Below are 7,933 nucleotides of genomic sequence, written 5' to 3'. Positions count from 1 at the left end.
TCCTAGAGGAGTTAGCAAACTTTTTTCTCAGAGGGCCAGAGAGTAAACACTTTAGGCTTTATAGGAAATTCAGTCTTGGTAACCGCAACTCAGCGGTGATGGCACTGTGGCATGAAAGCCACCATAGACTGTATGGAAACAAGTGGGTATGACTATATTGCAATAAAAATTTATTTGCAGACACTTATGTATGACTCTCATGCAGTTTTCATGTGTTTCACCATAGTAGTCTTGATTTTTTCTAACCATTTTGTAAATGTAAAATTAGTGGCTTGCCAGCTACAAAAAACAGGTGGCAGTCTAAATATAGCAGATGACCTGTTGGTTGGTGGACTCTCCTTACAAACTCTGTGAGAGGCTGCCTCTAACTCTGCCTCAACTGTGCACACTCTGCCTCTACACAAGTCCAACAAATATACTGAAAAAATATGCCATTTTAAAACTACCTTCTGTGTGACTAAGTCTGAAAGTTCTATTTCTACTCTTGATAGCTAAATCCCAATTCTAGATGTCTTTATTTGCCAAAGGATGTCATACACACTTCAGGCCCAAATCTAAAGTGAAATGGTAAAAACTCAAAAAACAAAAAAAAAATTTTTTTTTCTAAGTTTTCTCCTATCTTTTTCACCAGTATAAGTAGCACTAGTATCCTTTCACAGCCCCAAGCTCCTGCATTCTGGTTAGACATTCTTTCTCTTTCTTCTCTGTCTCTTCAACATCAGGGCCTCTCTGTCCTTTTTCTGTGATGTGTGTCAGTGGTGTACTCTTCCTTTGTCCTAGTCTGTGTGAATTAATGCAGTGGACTCATTTTAAACACAACCAAGAAAACTTTTAAAAAATGATTCTTTATACTTATTGGTGTCTTTACTTCTGGGATCCATACTTCCTCAATTGTATTCCCCATTATCTTGGTACTTTTTCCTTCCATTAGAGTTTGGCTTCCATTTCCTGCCTTAGTCTATGAAAATTGAGTTTGCAATGAATGCTACTCCTTACAGAACTTAACAAGCAATGGTTGCAGTGCCTCTGTTCTTGGTTTGTTCATTTTGAATGAAAGATAATTCTTAGACTAACATTCTATATCCTCTCAAGCTCCTCTACTATGGAGACAGTAGACCAGATTATGTGACAGTGGCAAGAGTGTCAGGAAAGGCATCTCTGGGAACTTTGGCATGAAGTCTGGATGCTGGGTATAGAAAGAAGTAGTTCAGACACTGGTAACAGCTAGTGCAAAGGCCCTAAGGTGCAAACAAAGTTAGTATGATCAAAGTACAGACAAAAGGAAAGGATTGCTGGAGTATAGTCAGAAGGAACATGGGACCAGCAGGAGGTTAGGAGGACTCAAAGGCTATGCTGTTGAAGGGTCATGAAAGCTATGGCCAAAGCTTTAGTCTATGTTTAGAAAAATCGTTGGAGGATTTAAGCAGGAGAATGATGTGATTTGATTCCTTTAACCTATTCACTTGGTCTGCTGTGTGGAAGGTGGGTTTTCAGAGTGAAAGCAGACAGACAAATCAGCAGGTTATTTCAGTAATCATATAAGAATTAATGTGACTTGGGCTGGTAGGTGGCAGTAAATAAGAAGAGAAGTGATTATATTTAGGACATAGTTTGGCAGAAGAGTCCACACACTTGCCAGTGAGTTGGATAGAGGGGATAGTTATGAAGGAAAAAAAGGAACCGAATATGTCCCCTAGGTTTTTGCCTTATGCAACAGGATATATATGGAAGATGGGGGAAAACTGGAGAAAACATAAATCTATTTTTCACATAAGTATGAGATGCCTGTTAGATCTCTAGATGCTAGATATCTCCAAATCTGGAATTTAGGGAAAAGTTCAGATCTAGAGATAAAATTGTGAGATGTGTGAGTGTATAAATGGCATTGGGAATCAAGGATGCTTATGGGCTGATGCAGAGAATGACCAAGGAAGAGAAAAGAGACTTAAAAGCATTCGATCCTTAAACATGAACCAGTAAAGAGATTTGGAAAAGTGTCCAGGGAGAAAAACTAGGAGCAGGTAGTTGCTAACAGTGACCAAGAACTGGGATTTAAAGTTTACATAGTTTCCTTCCCTCTCATTTTAGAATAAAAATATCAAGAGAAGTGAAGGACAATTAGGAAAAATTTGTAATAATTGAGGAGTTCGGTCTTCTCAAATTGTTTTCTTCATTGTACACTCCAAGAGTGAAACTAACCAATACTTTATAATCTCCTTGAAAATGTTTTCAATGTAGAAAGAACTTAAAATGAATCAAAGCTCAAAAAACTTTGGAAACTACTCTTTACACAAATGTGATAATGATACTTAATTTCGGGTTACTATATCACCTACCAATTTCATCTACATTTATGATGAAATAATTATCTCAATGACCCAAGAAAGAATTTTCCTTTATTTCTTTCAAATTTAATAAACTATATCAAGTGAACAACAAAACAAGCACTTTGTGAATTATAGGTCCTTGGGTTTGTAATTTTCAACAATGAGGATTTTTTTAAACTTGTAATTATTGAGGTACTTTTGTAACAGCCCTCTGATGCAGGACCATACATGTTTGAGCAGAGTTAGTATTACCCACACATACAAAATCATGGTGTTTAACTGGAAAGCAAGATAAGTGTTAAAATACTCTTTTCAATGTTTACTGTGTAAAACAGGATAACTAAAGTTTTAAGGACTTTCATTACATTTTCAAATTAAATAAATACATTTCTAACCTTTTCCCCCATTATACATGCTTCTCCCAAGTCTGCCCTTTCCTACATATACTATCTGGAAAAACTAAATGGCAGAAACACCGATGGCTGACTCATAATGAGTTCTTTCCTTTGTGATCAACAGGAAGCATCCCATTTCTCAATCTTCTTGCAGTTGAATGGGACCTTGTGATTGATTTTAACCAATGGATTTTTGGCTGCAAATTATGTGTGTCACTTTAGAGTGAGGGCATTTATGAGCACATGTCTGTTCTGTTTCTTTTCTCTTTCGGCTATGAGGTAGGGCCACCTTTATAGTCACAGATGGAGCAACCTAGATCTCTGAGTCACTACATGGAAAACAGTTTCCTTGGGTGGTTGCCAAAACTAAATCAGATTTTGCATGAATAAGAAATAAACCCTTATTGTATTAAGCTACTGAAATTCTGGGGTTATTCATGACCTTAGCATGGACTTACTCTGCAATGCAGTTTTTCAGTTTACTTTTTCTTGGGATCAAGAAACTATCTTACTTATTAGTTAAAACCTGGTCTGTAGATAATAAAAAAGCAAAAAAAAAAAGTCAAAAGAATTGTTGAGCAAAATAATCAACTTGTTTAGAATTAGAATAGGAAAAATGATATGTACTTTTAATAAAGTGTCTTATTTTGATGGCAGACTTTGACATCCTGATAATGGCAGTAAAATAATTTGTTGTCAAACTTCCAAAGATTCATACATAATCATTAGATAGCCATGGTAGCACATAATCTCTATAGGTTTTCTCCACATATTTACTTTATGTAACCAGAGTAGGCAATCTATCAAATCTATTAGTGGGGCAGTCAACCAGATGGTGAAATAGGAGGCTCCTGAATTCTCCTTCTCTTACAGACACACTGAATGTATAGCTAGAGAGTAATGACCTTTGGAAGAGATCTAGAAATTAGCTAAGTGGCTCCTACATTGAGCAAATGAGAAAATATCGACATCAGAGTGGATAGGAAAGACTGAGATATACATTTACCATCAACACCACTCCCAGCATAACACCAATCAAGAGGGAACTCCAACTTCCAGTTTCTCCATGAGGAAGAACCATATGTAATACCCCAAGTTTTAAGATTCCTGTTGAGGAACAGAACCTCTAAACACTTAGCTCTCAATGACAGGGAGGCTTGTGTCCAAGAGACTATAGCAAACAAACAATTGTTAACTGGTGTGAATACACACTGTTGCTATTCCCTGTGACTCAGGGCAGAGGGAACAGGCAAAACTGCTCATCTCTCAGTTGTTCCCTGAAAGATGTCTACCTATATATGTTAAAAGCTGCTACCTGATGGTTAAGCTTCTAATTTAGCACACATCTAGGGGCTACCTGTAATCCTCCCTGGAGACCACAGAAACCAGTAGACACCTCCCTCACCGGCTACAAGTCACCAGTATCTCCCTGGAAGGAGTCTGTAGACATGTCTGCACCTTAGGTTTTGTGTCATCACCTGAAGGACAAGTCCCCAGATTGCCTAGCTTTGATACCCAATGGAACTTCCATTCATAAATCCTACAGGATTGTAGCACACAGAAAAGGAGTTCTTAATTGGCTGTTCTCTTAGGGCCTCAGTGTAGAGGAAACAGGCAAAAATGCACATCTCACAGTCTTTTCCAGGAAAGAGTTTTTCTGCATACTTTAAAAGCTTTGTTTGATGGTCAGCCTTCTAATTTACATTTATGGGCTGGCAACAATCCTTCCTGGAGACCAGAGAAGCTGGTGGACCCCTTCTCCACCTTCTTCCTCTAGCTCACTCCAAGTCACCAGTATCTCCTTGGAAGGAGCTTATATACATGTCTGGGACCACAGCTTTCACAGCTGCTGCATGAAGGACAAACCTCCAGGTCTCTGAGCACTGATAGCTAATAGAGCTTGCATTTGTGACCCCATAGAAATGTAGTAAACAAAGAAGCAGTTCTTAATAGGTGTAGAAACACTCCCTTCTCCCACCGTGGCTGTAACTCCCAGCACAGAGGGATGAGGCAAAATAGCCATCCCCCAACTTCTTCCTGGAAACTACATACTTTCCCAGCTGCTGCCTGAAGGTCCAGCTTCCAGTCAGCCTCCATTTAGATGATGAAAGTAATCCTCCCCTTTGGGATATTGATGGGCTTTGGCATACCTCTCAACCTCTGAGAGAGACTAAGAACAAAGAAGTCAACTTGGACAATCATAAATGTTTGAGAGATAACCAAGACCTTGGGCTGGGATAATTGATGAAGTTCATCTCCTACAGAAGACCATTCTATCAAAACTGGGAGAGGTAGCTATTTTATCTCTTGTGCAGAAACCAACACAAGGAATCAAGGAAAATGAAGAAAAAGATAACTATTTTCCAAACAAAAGAGCAAGATAAATCTCCAGAAACAGACTTTAAAAGAATGGAGATAAGTGATTTACTTGATAGTTCAAAATGATAGTATAAAGATGCTCACTGAGAAGAGGAGCGCAATGAATGAACAAAGTTAGAAATTTCAACAAATAGAAAATGTAAGAATATACCAAATAAATCAAAGAGCTGATAAATATAATAACTGAACCGAAAAGTTCAATAGAAGAATTTAATAGGAGACTAGATCAAACAGAAGAAAGTATCAGCAAACTGAAAGGGCAATGGAATTTATCTAGTCAGAGGTGCAAAAAAAGAAAAAAAGATGAGAAAGTGAAGACAGCTTAAGGGACTTATAGGACACGACCAGTGTGCCAATATATGCAATATAGAGTTCTTAGAAGGAAAACAGAGAGACAGAAAAAGCAAAACACTTATGAAAGAAATAATGGCTGAAAATTTCCATGACCTGGAGAAAGAAACAAACATCTAGATCTAGGAAGCCCAGAGAGAACCAAATAAGATGAATTTAAAGAGACCCATACTAAGAAACATTGTAACTAAATTGTCAAAAGTTATAGGTAAGGAGAGAATCTTAAAATCATTAATAGATATGCAACATGTTATGTATAGGGGAACCACCATAAGACCATAAGAAGATTTTCAGCAGAAACTTTGTAGGCCAGGAGGAAATGGGATAGTATATTCGAAACACTGAAAGAAAAAAAAAAAAAAAACTAAAATAACAACAACAAAAAAACCCTGCCAACTAAGAATCCTCTATCCAGCAGAGTTGTCCTTCAGAATTGAAGGACAGAGAGAATTGAAGACAGTTTTCCAGACAAGCAAAAGCTGAAGGAGTTAATCACCACTAGACTGACTTCACTAGAAATTTTAAAGGGAATTTTTCAAGCTGAAATAAAAGAATACTAATTAGTAGCAGGAAAACATATGAAAATATAAAATTCACTGGCAAAGGTAAATATCTAATTAAATTCAAAACACTATCATGTAACGTGGGTACATAAATCACTTATAACTACTTTAAAATTGAAAAAATATTAAAAACAACTATAACTACAATAATTTGTTCTTGGATACACAGTGTAAAAGATGTCAATTGTGACATCAAAAAATAAAATGTTGGGGGGGGCTAAAAATGTAAAGTTTCTGTATGCCTTTCAAATTATCAGCTTAAAATAGACTGTTATATTTTATGTAACCATATTTTATGTAACCCTCATGCTAATGACAAAGCAAAAACTTACAGTAGATACACAAAAAATATAGAGAATGGAATCAAAACATAACTCTACAGAAAACTACCAAATCACAAAGGAAGAGAGGAAGAAAGTAACAGGAATTATAAAACAACAACAACAACAACAAAAACAATGAGCAAATGGCAATATTAAGTTCATACCTTCAACAAAACTTTAAATGTAAATGTACTAAATTCTATAATCAGAAGACATAAAAGGGCTGAATGGATAAAAGTTTTTTTTTAAGAAAACCCACTATATTCTGCCTACAAGAGATTCAGTATACCTTTAAGGACACTCATAGATTGGAAGTGAAGGGATGGAAAAAGATATTCCATGTAAATGGAAATCAAAAGAAAGTAGGGGTAGCTATAGTAATGTTGAAAAAAATAGACTTTAAGCCAAAGACTATAATAAGAGACAAAGAAAGTCATTAAGTAATGATAAAAGGGTCAATCCAATAGGAAGGTATAATATTTATAAATATTTATGTACCTATTATAGAAGCACCTAAATATATAAAGCAATTTTTAATAGATCTGAAGGGAGAAATAGAGAACAATACAATAATAGAGGATTTCAAAACCCCATTTTCAACAATGAATATCCAGATATAAAGTCAATATGGAACCGTTGTACTTAAACTACATGTTAGATGAGGGGGACTAACAGACATTTACAGAACATTCTATCCAATGGCAGCAGAAAACACATTCTTTCCAAGTGCACCTGAAACATTCTGCAGAAAGATCATATGTTAGGCCACAAAATTATTCATAATAAAAATAAGACTGAAATCACATCAAGCATTTTTCCCACCACAAAGATTTGAAACTAGAAATCAATTATAAGAAAAAAACTGGTAAGTTCACAAATATGCAGATATTAAACAACATGCTCCTGAACAATCAATGGATCAGTGAAGAAATCAGAAAATATCTTGAGACATGAAAATGAAAACTCAACATACTAAAACTTATGAGATGCAGCAAAAACAGTTCTAAGTGTAAAGTTTATACTGATAAATGCTTACATTAAAAAAAGAAAGATCAAGTAAACAACCTAACTGAACCTCAAGGAACTAGGGGGGAAAGAACTAAATCCAACGTTAGCAAAAGGAAGGAAATAACAAAGATCAGAGCAGAAATAAACAAAATACAGACCAAAAGACAATAGAAAAGATCAATGAAATTAAGATCTAGTTCTTTAAAAAGATAAAGTAGACACACCTTTAGCTAGACACACCACAGCAAAAAAGAGAAAGGGCTCAAATAAATGAAATTATAAGTGAAAGAGGAGATATTACCACTGATACCAGAGAATTACATAGGACCGTAAGATACTACTATCAACAATTGCTCGCCAACAACTTAGACAACCTTGGATAAATGGCTAAATTCCTAGGAATAAGTAATCTACCAAATCTGAATCATGTAGAAAAATAAAAGATCAATTACTAGTAAGGAGAATGAATTTTTAATAAAAAAAAAATACCCAACAAAAAAGTCTAAAGTCAGATAGCTTCACTGGTGAATTCTACCAAACATTTAAAGAATATCAATATTTTCAAACTCTACCAGAAAATAAAAGAG

Source organism: Canis aureus, chromosome 14, assembly GCF_053574225.1.
Source record: "Canis aureus isolate CA01 chromosome 14, VMU_Caureus_v.1.0, whole genome shotgun sequence".
NCBI classification, from domain to species: domain Eukaryota; kingdom Metazoa; phylum Chordata; class Mammalia; order Carnivora; family Canidae; genus Canis; species Canis aureus.
Note: the sequence above shows the minus strand (reverse complement) of the source record.